Source organism: Rhinopithecus bieti, unplaced genomic scaffold, assembly GCF_001698545.2.
Source record: "Rhinopithecus bieti isolate Rb0 unplaced genomic scaffold, ASM169854v2 scaffold_4908, whole genome shotgun sequence".
NCBI lineage: Eukaryota > Metazoa > Chordata > Mammalia > Primates > Cercopithecidae > Rhinopithecus > Rhinopithecus bieti.
Genome location: NW_016804541.1, coordinates 989,212 through 1,003,920, shown reverse-complemented (window position 1 = coordinate 1,003,920; position 14,709 = coordinate 989,212). Strand labels below are relative to the sequence as shown.

General features: G+C 46.3%; 1 pseudogene; it reads right to left on the bottom strand.

Annotated features, from left to right (window-relative positions):
• Positions 1–6,681: 6,681 nt before the first annotated feature.
• LOC108527640 (non-histone chromosomal protein HMG-14 pseudogene) overlaps positions 6,682–14,709 on the bottom strand; it is a 12,804-nt pseudogene continuing 4,776 nt past the window's right edge.

Genomic DNA, 14,709 nt, shown 5'->3' with positions numbered 1-14,709 from the left:
TAAAATACAAAGTATAAATATTCCTCACTCTGTGACTCCATTTGATTCCTGAGTAGGGGAAGTGAGATTAGATAGGGAGGGATACTGTGCTGTCCATTTCTATGTGGCCCCTGAATTCTTGAGTTAGGAAAGCAAGGGATTCAAGCCCTAACTCAAAACTGTATTCTGTTGTCTTCCGTCCCTGAATGCATATGGGGAGGGTTAAGAAAGCAAAACTGGTCTATACCAAACTTCCCAGGGCTCCTTCCCTCCTTCCATTCCCAACCCCCTTTCCTCCCTGCTCCTGGGGCCTGATCCAACCCAACGCCCCAATCCAGGTCAGCATCTTTTTTTGTTGTTGTTGTTTTGTTTTTGTTTTTGTTTTTTTTGTTGTTGTTGTTGAGACGGAGTCTCGCTGTGTCACCCAGGCTGGAGTGCAGTGGCCGTATCTCAGCTCACTGCAAGCTCCGCCTCCCGGGTTCACGCCATTCTCCTGCCTCAGCCTCCCGAGTAGCTGGGACGACAGGCGCCCGCCACCTCGCCCAGCTAGTTTTTTGTATTTTTTTAGTAGACAGGGTTTCACCGTGTTAGCCAGGATGGTCTCGATCACCTGACCTCGTGATCCGCCCGTCTCGGCCTCCCAAAGTGCTGGGATTACAGGCTTGAGCCACCGCGCTCGGCCTTCAGGTCAGCATCTTCTATCACCTGCTCTTAGGTGGGGAAGTTGATAATCCAGCCTTCAAGCCCACGTGCTACTCAGGCACGCACATGCGTGCGCACGTACACACGCACATACGCACGCGCGCACGCACACAGAGGCACACTCATTCTGTTGTTAACTTTGAGAAGAGTCCCTCTAGTGGCCACCTGTACAACACACTGTGGGACCAGATGCCTCTGGATGGCTGACGTTGGTAGGTTACCTCACAGTGGCTACACTTTAGGTTTTCTGAGTGGGAGAGGTGGGAGAGGAAATGAAGAGGTTGGCTTTAGCCAGATTGTGAAGGGCTTTTGTGGCTGGACTAAGGACTTTGTCCTTTCCCTTATAGCAATGTGAGATGTTGGGCATCCAAAGTTTTAGAGGAGACAGTGAAGTGATCAGTTCTCAATTTTATAAAGGCAATGCTTGCCTTCAGTACTTGGGTGACTATCAGACAGTAAATGATGATAATAAAGTAGCTAGCTTAAGACATTTAAAAAAAGCCATAAAAAATAAATAAAAATAAATAGGTCCGGGCACGGTGGCTCAGGCCTGTAATCCCAGCATTTTGGGAGGCCAAGGCGGGCAGATCACGAGGTCAGGAGTTCAAGACCAGCCTCACTTAACATGGTGAAACCCTGTCTCTACTAAAAATACAAAAATTAGCTGGGTGTGGTGGCAGGCACCTGTAATCCCAGCTACTCAGGGGGCTGGGGCAGGGGAATCACTTGAACCCAGGAGGTGGAGGTTGCAGTGAGCCGAGATCGCACCACTGCACTCCAGCCTGGGTGACAGAGCGAGACTCCATCTCAAAAAATAAAAATAAAAATAAAATAAAATAAATGGAAACATCTTTGTATGTGCCTGGCTCAGTGCAAAGCTGAGAGGAAGGTGCTGCACCTCCTCGTTTACCAGGCTGAGGGGGGTAGGTACAGAAATTGGCGTAAGGCCTCTTAAAACGCAGCGCTCCTCACTGTCTCCTCAATCCCCAGGGACAGCGCATCTCCTTCTCCATCATCGCTCTCCCACGGTTTCAGACAGGGACATCTGTCTAAATGGAGATCAAGGACAATTGAAAAGGGAAGAAAAGAGGAAGTTACCACCAAAAAACACTATAAGGACCATATCAGTTAGGATTAGTAAGTTCATCTCAGAGTAAAAATTCCAAAATAACAATGGCTTCAGTAGATATAATCACTTTTATTTTTGTGGGATTTTTTTTTTTTTCTGTTTTTCATGTAAAAGTCTAGGGGCAAGCAATTCAGGGCTGGATTGTAGCTCTGTCCCTCCCAGTTCTCAGGAAACCAGTCCATTTCCATCACTATTCTGCTATCCCTAGAAAGTAGTTCTTATCTTCATGGTCCAAAATGGATGCCAGAACACCAGCCATCACATCTATGTTCCAGGCAACAAGGTAAAAGGAAGATCAAAGAGAAGAGGAGGAGCACATGCTAGCACATTTTAAGGAAGTGTTCTATAAGCTGGAACAGCAATTCTGCTTACACGTCATTGTCCAGGCCTTAATCACATGACCCCACTAAGTGCAAGGGAGATTGGGAAATTCTGGAAGCCAAATGATAAAGTATGTCTGTTGGGAAGAGGATGGTGGGTTTCTTTAAGTCCCAGCCAGTGACCTTATCTTCTTCTTACCTTTTCTGTCCCTAAAGCCCATTGTCTGCTGCCTGTGTCCCAAGCTTGTGTTGTGCCAGCGCTCCACAACCCATTTCTTCCAATGTGTTCTGCAGATAAACAAGACTGTTGCTGCTGTATATTTACTGCTAGAGGCTCAAGTGCAGGAGGTACCTTTAGAATAAGACTTTTATGTTCTAGAATGGGGGTTGGCAAACATTTTCTGTGAAGAGCCAGATAGAAAATAGTTTTGCCTTTGTGGCCCATGCAGTCTCTGTTGCAACAATGTACTCAACTCTGCCATGGCAGTGTGAAAGCAGTCATAGACACTATGGAAACAAATGAGTGTGGTATATTCCAATAAAACTTTATTTGGGGACATTGAAATTTGAATGACATAATTTCCATATGTCATGAAATGTTATGTTTTTGGTTATTTTTCAACTATTTAAAAATGTGGCCCAGGCGTGGTGGCTCACACCTGTAATCCCAACACTTTGGGAGGCTGAGGCAGGTGGATCATTTGAGATCAGGAGTTCTAGACCAGCCTGGCCAACATGGCGAAACCCCATCTCTACCAAAAATTAAAAAAAGAAATTAGCTGGGTTTGCGGCACGTGCCCGTAATCCCAGCTGCTTAGGAGGCTGAGACAGGAGAATTGCTTGAACCCGGAGGTGGAGGTTGCAATGAGCTGAGATCGTGCCATGGGACTGTAACCTGGGTGACAAACGAAACTCCACCTCAAAAGAAATAAATAAATAAAAAATAAAAATGTAAAAACTGTTCAGTTTTGGCCCATGAACTGTAGTTTACCAAGCCCTGCCCTAAAAGATGAAGGCGTAGGATAATCATTATAAATGTCTTAGATATGTGACATTGTAAACGACTAGTGGTAGTGCTGAGCTAAGTCCTGTACACAACCCTCCCAGTAATCCATGCGTAGATAGCATCTGATTTTATAGATGAGGAAACTGAGACCCAGAGAGGCTAATTAACTTACCTAAGATCACACAGCCAGTAAGTGATCAAGCCTCATGCAGAGTTTGTGTCAAGTCACAGCACTGTGTCAAACTGACAAAGCCGTGGAACTTGCATGGGAGGCTGGAAGGAAAGATTGAAAGAACAATCAGGCAATATCCTACAAAGGCTCAAGGAGACACAGAGGCAGGTGCCTGCCCAGAGCAACTTGGTGGTAAAGAGTAGACTCTAGGGTCAGAAGCCAGATTCAAATCTCCACTCCACCATCTATTAGCTGTGTGGACTTAAGCACATCACAGGACCTCTCTGAGCCTTATTTCTCTCATCTGAAAAATAAGGATAATGATATTACTTGCCTCATGGAGTTGCTTGGAGTGAAGTGCTTAGCTGGCACCTGGCACAGAGTCACATTGTTGTCAAATAGAGGTCCAAGGAGTTTACTGTAGGATGAGGGACAAGCTGTGTCCTTACTGTGAGGAGACAGGAGAAAGGGGCTTTGGGAATGGCATTGTTATTTCAGGAAGTATTCAAATACCTAAAGAGAAACTCTTGGGCCTATGCTGGATGGGAGGAAAGAACCCGAGAAATTGAACTTGCGGCTTTGGGCTTTCACACCGTGCACTGGGCTGAGGGTGGAGAGGGTTGGAGAAGAGAGAACAAGACCCCACTCAGGGGAGCTGCCTAGCTTGTGGGAAGACGAAACGCTTAGATTTGAAAACTAAGAGATCACGTGCAAAGCCGTATTTTGTTACCTCCTACCTCCAGTCCTGCTCAGCCGCAATCACAAAGACACTGTTCAGGAAATGAAATCCCCTAAACACAGCAGGCAGGACACTGGAAGCTCCAGCTCAACCAGATCAGGGCTTGAGAAGAATAGGTTTTGAGATTGATTACACAACAGAATCCCTGGGCAGCTTGTTCTCAAATATAGATAGCTGGGCCTCACCCTCTCAGAGATTTCTATTCAGTAGGTATGGGGAGGGTCCCAGGAATATGCATCTTAAAACTTTTTTAAACAACATTTTACTTGGAGATAATTGTAGGTTTACATGCAATTGTAAAAAATAATACAGAAAGGTCCTGCATGCCTTTCACCTACCCTTCCCCAGTGGTAATACCTTGCATGACTATAGTATAGTATCACATCCAGAAAATCAACATGGATAAAAATCCAGCAACTTTATTCAGGTTTCACCAAGTTTAACATGAACTCATATGTGTGTGTCCTTAGTTCTGTGTGATTTTATCACATGTGCAGATTCATGTAACCGCCACACAGTGAAGACAGTCAGTTCCATCACCCAGATCTCTTGTGCTGCCTTGTATATCTGAAGCCATTCCCTTCCTCCCTAACTCCTGGCAACCACTAATTTTTTCTAAGACAAATACTTTTAGTAGCCTTTCCAGGTAACTGTGGACATTCTTTGATACTCTATCAGTAGTGCCTCTCTCTCTCCTTTTTTTTTTTCAGACAGTCTCCCTCTGTTGCCAAGGCTGGAGTGCAGTGCTGTGACCATGGCCCACTGTGGTCTTGAACTCCTGGGCTCAAGCAATCCTCCCATCTCAGCCTCCACCTCCCCATAAATAGCTGGGACTACAGGTGTGCACCACCACACCTGGCCAATTTTTAAGTTTTCTGTGGACACAGGGTCCCACTATGATGCCCAGGTCGGCCTCAGACTTCTGGGCTCAAGCAATCCGCCCACCTCGGCCACTCAGAGTGTTGGGATTAGAGGCATGAGCCACCACGCTTTGTTTATTGTTGTTGTTTATCTCCAGAGATAATTACTTTGCATAACTGAAACTGTGTACCTTTTGACCAACACCTCCCCAATCCCCCTGCCCACAGCCCCTGGCAACCACCATTCTCCTCTCTGCTACCGTGTGTGACTACCTTAGAGTTCACATTCCAGGGGTCACGCAGGATCTCTGGCTTGCTTACTTTTCACTTAGCAGCATAATATCCTCCAGACTCATCCATGTTGCTGCAAATGCAGTATTTCCTTCTTTTTAAAGGCTGGATAGTATTCCAGCATGCATGTATACCACATTTTCTTTATCTGTTTATCTATTGATGGACACTTAGCTTGATTCATGTCTTGGCAATTGTGGCTATGTGCTGCCATCAACACAGGCATGCAGCTATTTCTTCGAGATTGAGATTTCACAGGAATGTGAATTTTAACAAACACACCAGGTGATTCTGATACATGCCAAGGCTTAAGAAGCATGACAGGGCTGGGCACAGTGGCTCACGCCTGTAATCCCAGGACTTTGGAAGGCCAAGGCGGGCGGATCACAAGGTCAGGAGATCGATACCATCCTGACTAACATGGTTAAACCCCGTCTCTACTAAAAATACAAAAAAAATTAGCCAGGCGTGGCAGCGGGCGCCTGTAGTCACAGCTACTCGGGAAGCTGAGGCAGGAGAATGGCATGAACCCAGAAGGCAGAGCTTGCAGTGAGCCAAGATTGCGCCACTGCACTCCAGCCTGGGCGACAGAACGAGACTCCATCTCAAAAAAAAAAAAAAAAAAAAAAAAAAGAGGCGGTAGGGAACAGTGGTGGAGACCCTATAACCTTGGTGGAAATGGGAGGCTGTTGCGAAGATTAAACTGCAACTGGGCTTCCAGAGAATCATGAAATAAATGTTGACTTTGTTTTTAATCTTCCAAACCCCAGTTAAATTCAACAAAACTGATTGAGAGTAAAAACAGGTGTAACAGAATGAGACCCTGATCTAAGCAGGCTCTTGAGCCAGCAGCAGGAACAAGGAGGCTGTAGGGCAGCTGTCTGGGTAGGGAAAGGGTGTTACTCATCCCCTGCTGTGGGGACACCAAAGCTCTGCAGATCAACTGTCCCAGCCTCATCTGCAGGAGAGGAGCAAGGGTGCGGGACTCAGGTGGGAGGGCCCAGGGACCCCTGCCTCAACAGCACAGTGGGGTGAACCTGAGGGGCAGACTGGCCCTTTGCTCCCCTGCGGCAGGCAGCTAATGCAGTTTTTCTAAACCAGTTTACTGGGCCGCAGATATTGTCATCCATGGAGAACTCGAATTGTCAGAATCGCCAAAGATTCTAAAACACAGATGGTGGTGGTTCAGTGGGCTCCACTGGACTCCTCCCCTTGTGACGCTCAGAGGCAAAGGTCCTTTTCCTGATTTCAGGAATGGGGCCAAGAGCGGCCACAAGGAAATCACGTGAGCAGGAAGAGAATCATGGCAGTTCGGGGTGAGAACGCTGACTCCTGCGGATTAGAGGGCCCATGTGACGGTCATGGCCAGCCTTAGGGCCGGTGGGCAAGGGTCTGTGGTGGGGTGGACCCCACCTGGGCTTGCATGCTGACCCCGAGAAGCAGCAAGAGAAAGCAGAAGTTGTTTTCTGCCTGTAGTGGAGGATCAGGCGATGCCTTTCCCTGCTGCTTCCTTCTTGGGGCCCTGAGATCCTATTCTCCCTGCAAGGAAACAAAAAGGTAATTAAATGAGCGGGACTAGAAAAGACTGACAGGAGGCCGGCCGCGGTGGCTCACGCCTGTAATCCTGGCACTTTGGGAGGCAAAGGCAGGTAGATCACCTGAGGTCAGGAATTCGAGACCAGTCTAGCCAACCTGGTGAAACCCCGTCTCTACTAAAAATACAAAAATTAGCCGGGCGTGGTGGCGGGTTCCTGTAAGCCCAGCTACTTGGGAGGCTGAGGCAGGAGAATCACTTGAACCCGGAAGGCAGAGGTTTCAGTGAGCTGAGATCACACCACTGCACTCCAGCCTGGACCACAGAGTGAGACTCCATCTCAAAGAAAGAAAAGACTGACAGAGAAACAAATGGGAAAACACAGAGGAAGAAAGGCTATACTAAGCAAGAGCCACAGAGAAAACAAGATTCGAAACAGGAGTGGGGGTAAAGAAAAGGGAGATGTGAGCAGATGCAAGGAAAAGGAGAAGAGGGCAGGCCCCCTTTAGAAAGAGCAAGAAAGCTGGTCAGAGTCAGGGTTCACTGTCTCGGCTTCTGAATCATGTGGCCTGTCCATGGGCTCTCTGGCCCGGCCAGGCCTTCCTTGGGGCCAGGCAGGCTGAAAGCAGGCCTGTGGTCTTCCTCAGAAGGTGAAAGCTTTAGACATGGGGACAAGAAGACAAGGAGAGGAAGCCATTGGAGCAGCAGAGAAGGGGGTGGAGGAAGGTGATCCTCCCTCATGATGAGGAACACGCAGTGGACAATGGGAATAATAGCACCCACTCTAAGGTTATTGAGAATAAAATAAGACAAGGCCTGTGCAGTAGCTACCTCAGCAGCACCCCCCAAGGACTGTTCTGAGAACGGTGATGACAGCCTGCACCATCCAGGGGATCATGGGGACAGTATGGAGTTGATCCCAGAAGCATATAAGAGGCAGTCAAGATTGACTAGCTGTAGAAAGAAGAGCAGAAAGAGGCCAGAGGTGGTGGCTCATGCCTGTAATCCCAGCACTTTGGGAGGCTGAGGTGGGTGAATCACCTGAGGTCAGGGGTTCGAGACCAGCCTGGCCAACATAGTGAAACCCCGTCTCTACTAAAAATACAAAAATTTGCCAGGTGTGGTGATGCGCACCTATAATCCCAGTTACTCAGGAGGCTGAGGCAGGAGAATCACTTAAACTCAGGAGGTGGAAGTTGCAGTGAGCCAAGATCACAGCACTGCACTCCAGCCTGGGTGACAGAGCAAGACTCCATCTCAAAAAAAAAAAAAAGAAAAGAAAAGAAAAGAAAGAAAGAAGAGCAGAAGGAAGACCCAAAGTCTGTTCCTGGATTTCTGTTTTGGGTAACTAGTGGGTGATCATGACAGGGAATAAAGGAAATGTGGATTCTGGGGAGGAAATCAGTTGTTTCATATTATTAACATTTATATCTGGGCAGAAAAGTATAACGGGCCAATAAACATGAACATGTGCTCCTCCTCACCAGTAACTAAAGAATGAAAATGAAAACAAAATCCTTATTTATCGGAATGGGATACAAAATTGAAAATATCCAGTAATGGCAAGGATACAACAGGCATTCTCATACATAGTTGATGGAAGTGTAATGTATAAAACCATTTTGGGGAACAATTTGGAAGGATTTATCTAAAATGTTAATTGTGCTTTCTGTTTGATCCCATCATTCCCCTTTAAGGAATTTATTCTAGAGCTTCCGAAGTTAAAAGCACAAGGCTATTCCCTGAAGCTTGTTTGTATTAGCAAGAACACCTCAATTCCTCCATGATCTAACCATGTGATCTTGGGCAAATTACTTCCCTTGCCTGTGCATCAGTTTCCCCACTTGTAAAAGTGGCACACACACAAAAATAGCACTTAGATCATTCGTTTGTTAGGATTAAATGAGGAAATGCAAGACAAGCACTTAGCACGGAGCCTGAGCTGTGATCGGCGCCCAGCTAGGGTTAGCATTCCTATTCCTCTTGCTAGCAGCAGGGGTTCCTGATGGTGCATTAGTGGAGGGACTCTTAGGGAGGAGGGAATAGCTGGGCTTTGGGGGAGCACTGCTGCATGAAGCTGAAAGCCCAGAGCAGACAGGAGAGAAGATGAGTCTGCTTCTAAAGTGCCCACTTCAATCACAGCAGGGAAGGAAGCAGGAGATTCAGAGACAGTCTGGAGAGATGTGTAATGACAGTAGATGAAAAGGAGAGGTAGCTGGGATTCTTTGTTTTTTGATTGGGGATATCTATAAACCAATGAGCCCCAAGGTTCCTGCGGAAAAGTCGGCAGCCTGGCACAGTCCCAGAGTCTTGGGGTGGATTATTTAGTACTCCCTTGCTGCAGAAGTGCACCTGGGCTTCCAGAAGAAGCAGGGGTGAGGAGCGAGGGTGGCAAAAGAATGGCTGGTCTGGAGCTTTGTGCCCTCACAGTGCTGGGAACCCAGTTCAATCATTCTAGGATGACTTTGGGAGCACGCAGGGCCTTGGGCTCCTCAGTAGGAATGGGTCTGTGGCGTCATGAACCTGATTTTGTTCTCAGCAGCTGTGTCACGTGGGGTAATCCGTTGTCTGTACTTGAATTGGGCACAGCTCTTTTGCATTCTATCTGCCCACTTTTCTTACTGTCACTGCTCATGGGCTCAGAACTGCAAAGATGTTCTGGGCCTGAGCCTCTCCTCCCCTCGGTCCCACCAAACCTCCATGCTGTGTAGGGAATCTGGAACGGAGTTGAAGGAGTAAGCAGACACCTTACAGTGCATTTTATGTGTTTACAAATAGCTCTTGAAATTTCACCCTTAGAGAGTCCTATGTTTTGGGATTCCACAAGTATTCCTGACAAGTATGTTAACATTCATCAATTCACATCTGTGTGCAAATACATGTAATCCTACTGAATTTCCCTCGGAGCCATGATCAGTTTAGAAAGACAGAGGTTTCATGAGGTGGATGGAGAGGAAGAGGGCAACTTCAGAAGTCATGCCATTCACCAGAGGAAGGCAGGACTCAGTTTCATGATGAGGTAGGGGTTCTCTTTTTCTTTTCTTTTCTTTTTTTTTTTTTTGAGATAGAGTTTCACTCTTGTTGCCCAGGCTGAAGTGCAGTGGCTCCACCTGGGCGCACTGCAACCTCCGCCTCCTGGATTCAAGCAATTCTCATGCCTCAACCTCCCAGTTAGCTGGGATTACAGGCACTCTTCGGCTAATTTTTGTATTTTTAATAGAGACGGGGTTTCACCATGTTGGCCAGGCTGGTCTCAGACTCCTGACTTCAGGTGATCTGCCCGCCCCAGCCTCCCAAAGTGGTGTGAGCCACTGTGCCTGGCCCTCTGACTCTTGAAAAGCCTGGAACGTGGAGCAGGAGAGAGAGTCTCCAAAATAAACCTGACCAGCTCTACAGGGTAGTGGAATCCTGGTAAAATGCAGAGATCGTATGGCTAGGTATGGAAGATCTGCATTCCTGTCTCAACTTTGCGACTTAATAGTTCCATGGACCCAATTCCCCATAGCTAATCTCTCTTCCCTAGGTTATAAAGGAGTCGGTCATGCCTGCCCCAGCGTTTGTTTGAATGTGACTGTGTTTTGAAAAATATTCCCACTGCCACCTAAGCTCAAGCACATTTTTTATCATTACTATTGGAAATATCCCATGAGGGCTGGCCTCAGGCAGGTCAATGTGGGAGCATGTTCTGGACGGCTGAGGCCGGCTGGCCGGCAGCCTTGGCTTCAGGTCTCTCAGAGTCACTCACAGAAGCACTGAAATGACCCACTCATCTTTGTTGAGACCTAAACCTTAAACAGAACAAGTCTAATTGACAGCAAGCTTCCTTCAAGGAGTTTCAATGAACAACTCAGGGCCTGCTGATGCTGGGATAAGATGGACAAAGAACTCTGGGTTTGTGCTTCTGCCCTGAGGAGTGTCTCTGCCAGGGCAGGCAGCCGGGGCCTGTGCCTAGGTCTCTCTATTAAACTGCTTTCTCTTGGGCTGGGCCACAGAGCCCTGATTCACCCCACAGCAGCTCCCAGCCCTGCCAAGAAAATGTGGGATGGGGCCTGTGCTGAGTGCAGAGTGAAGCAGGTGCCCAGTGGGCACAATGTTGCGTGTGCAATAAAGAAATTGTATAGGACTGCCCCTGCTCATGTGGATGGGAGAGAAGATGTAGGCACACAGTGGGGGCAATGCCCACTAGTATGTCGTAAGTGCAGTGGTGGTAGGGTGGGAAGAGCCCTGACCACGAGTTAGACATGAGTTCAAGTCCTTATTCTGCCACCTTCAACCTTTCTCAGTTTCAGTTTCCTCGTCTGTAAAAGCAAGGATGAGACTGCCAGAGCTCTCTGGCCCATGGTTGTTGTGAAGAGTTCTTGGTATTATGATGCACTGTACAAAAAACCTGTCATTATTAATGATGCATTATCAGCATTAATGATACATTGCTAATGATTCAAGTGCTGGAGGGACCACAGTAGAGGTGATGAGATTTGTGTGGCAGTTTGATGATTATGAAGCCTATTGGTAAATGTTCTGAAGATTTTTAGATACAAACGACTACTTGGTTTTACTTCATATCATAGAAGTCAGAGGTAGGAAAAGAGAGATTAATCATCTAATTCAAGCACCTTATTTTACAGACAAGCCGACAGAGGTGGAGCCTAGAGACTCCATTTGATTTCTGTTTGCTTTATGCCATGCTTCTGGCACAGACTAGATGCTCAATGCTTGTGCTCAGTACTAGTTGTTGTTGTTGGTGGTGGTTTTTTTTTTTTTTTTTTTGAGACGGAGTCTCGCTCTGTGGCCCGGGCTGGAGTGCAGTGGCCAGATCTCAGCTCACTGCAAGCTCCGCCTCCCGGGTTCACGCCATTCTCCTGCCTCAGCCTCCCGAGTAGCTGGGACTACACGCGCCCGCCACCTCACCCGGCTAGTTTTTTGTATTTTTTAGTAGAGACGGGGGGGGTTTCACCATGTTAGCCAGGATGGTCTCGATCTTCTGACCTCGTGATCCGCCCGCCTTGGCCTCCCGAAGTGCTGGGATTACAGGCTTGAGCCACCGCGCCCGGCCAGGTGTTGTTTTGGAGACAGAGTCTCACTCTGGCTGGAGTGCAGTGGTGCAATCTGAGCTCACTGTAATTTCTACCTCCCAGGTTCAAGCAATTCTTGTGCCTCAGCCTCCCGAGTAGCTGGGATTAGAGGCACGTGTCACCACACCCAACTAATTTTTGTAGTTTTAGTAGAGGCAGGGTTTTACCATGTTGCTCTCAGTCTGATCTCGAACTCCTGGGCTCAGGCAATCCGCCCTCCCTCGGCCTCCCAAAGCACTAGGATTACAGGCACGAGCAACTGCGCTTGGCCATTGTGCTTAGTACTTAATGAGACAGAACTGAATTAATTCCCTCACCTAAGGCTTAGTGAGTGCAGGACTGGGACTCTATGACACTGCATGGTGAGATGGAAGGAGAAGAAAATAGGACCTGAGATCGACGTGCACATGCCCTTTTTCAACAGTCCTCAAAGCATCTGAAATACTTGAAGTGCCTTTTAGATAACATAATTTAACTGCATTATTCTATAAGTAATAAAATGATATAATTATGTCTATGTGTACATACATAGTTTTTTTTTTTGTTTGTTTGTTTGTTTGTTTGTTTTGAGACTGAGTCTTGCTCTGTCACCCAGGCTGGAGTGCAGTGGCCGGATCTCCGCTCACTGCAAGCTCAGCCTCCCGGGTTCAAGCTATTCTCCTGCCTCAGCCTCCCAAGTAGCTGGGACTACAGGCGCCCGCCACCACGCCCGGCTAGTTTTTTGTACTTTTAGTAGAGACGGGGTTTCACTGGGTTAGCCAGGATGGTCTCGATCTCCTGACCTCGTGATCTGCCTGTCTCGGCCTCCCAAAGTGCTGGGATTACAGGCTTGAGCCACCGCGCCCGGCCCATACATAGTTTTTGGCAAGGGGAGGTGATGAGGAAAGAGTAAAGTGATCGTAATTCCTGCTGGTTACACATCCTGAACTGCAAATTTTCAGGTATTTTAGTTTAGAGGTAACTCCTTCTCTTGCTGTTGAAAAAAAAAATCCTCAATTTAAAATTAAATAGTTTCTTATAAATATGATATACACACACAGGTACATACATATATACATTTGTATGTATGTATCTATCTAGTCTACATATAATTTGCTTTTTTTTTTTTTAACTACAAAAACTGTCCTTCCTAGCTGCATAATTAACACTGAGTTTTACTGCAGTGCTTCAACATCCTTTGCCTGGCTACTTCCTCAAATGACCTAGATCTGTTTTGATCTCTGGATAGGGATCGCATGCTGCCTAGGGAAGATTCTGTATTAGAAATTATTCAGGAGGTCTGGCTGCTTGTCAAAAGTCTTCTGCTCTTTACTACGGACCTTGGTTTTCTCCTTGGGGTTGGGGAAGGCAGGGAACACGTGAACTAGCGTTACTTTACAAACATGTATGTAATCGGGCTTATGATTTGACAGCAACCTTCTAAGTGCTTGCAAATATGAACTTATTTAATCCTCATAACCACCCCATGAGTTGCCATTATTACCCCTTCTTTAATAGATGAGGCTAAATAATTTATTTAAATTCTGCAATAATTTAGGAACCCTTGGAAAAACCCTCTGCCAAAACTAACACCACTCTTTTTTCTTTCTTTCTTTTTTCTTTTTGGTGTAGTTGGCAGGATTTAATACCACTCTTCAATGAAAAAGGAAACTTATCTGATGGCTCTTTCTAATAGTAGATACTCTTAACTTTGGTAGGCGGTCATATACCCCTTGAAGAATTAGATGAGGCTAGGGGCAGCAGCTCACATCTGTAATTCCAGCACTTTGGGAGGCAGAGGAGGGAGGATCACATGAGGTCAGGGGTTCGAGACCAACCCAGCCAATATGGTAAAACCCCCATCTCTACTCAAAATATAAAAATTAGCCAGGCGTGGTAGCAGGCACCTGTAATCCCAGCTACTTGGGAAGCTGGGGCAGGAGAATCACTTGAACCTGGGAGGCAGAAGTTGCAGTGAGCTGAGATCATACCATTGCACTCCAGCCTGGAAGACAAGAGGGAAAGTTGTCTCAAAAAAAAAAAAAAAAAAAAAAAAATCTGATGAAAGTTTTAGATCCCTTACTTGGAAAATACACCTTCATTGACAAATTAATTTATATCCCAAAGTCATCTGTAGAATCCAAGTGAGAAACAGTTATTATAGTAGAGGAATGCATCAGCACCCTTTGGGAGGAATTACAGCTTCTCTCCATGTGAACTCCAAACCATAGAGAGGGAGAGATTCTGGAATCTGCCTTATGCTCTGGGTGCGACATTCTCCTTCTTTTTCAATTATTCTAGATTAGAAATCATCTGGACAAACGAATAGCCATAGTGGTTATGAAAGGTGAGATTCTTGAGTACTTTCACATTCTGCATTATATATTTCTGCAAATATTTTCCTGTAAGCATGTATTACTATTGTAATCAGACACAACATAAAGAAGAAAACCAAAGTTTGCATTACGGACAATAATAGATTTGCAAAATTTTGTGCATACAAAGATATTCACTGCTGTTTTGCTTGCAGTTCTCCTACATGGCCTCGGTAGAGGAGAGGCTAACTCAACTATGGTGCCTCCTTCACTGGATTGCTGTGTGGCTGCTAAAACACCTGCAGGGTACCTGTGAATGTGCCAAGAGAGCCTCAGATACATTGTTAGGAGAATAAAGCAAGATGTAAAATGGTGTAGAGGGTACTACAATTTTGTGGAGGGTAGAAAAAGGAATATTAGTTGATGCATCGAATACCTTTAGGAGGACCAGAAAAACCTGGCAAGAGTGATTGTCTCTAGAAGGTCTGAGCAGTAAGGGAGGCTTGCTGTTCACTCTGTACCCTTTCATACCTTTGAAATTTGTTCAATTTATGAATTACCTATTCAATAAATAGATAAAATTTGTAAAAGAAAGAGACTTTAGGGCCGGG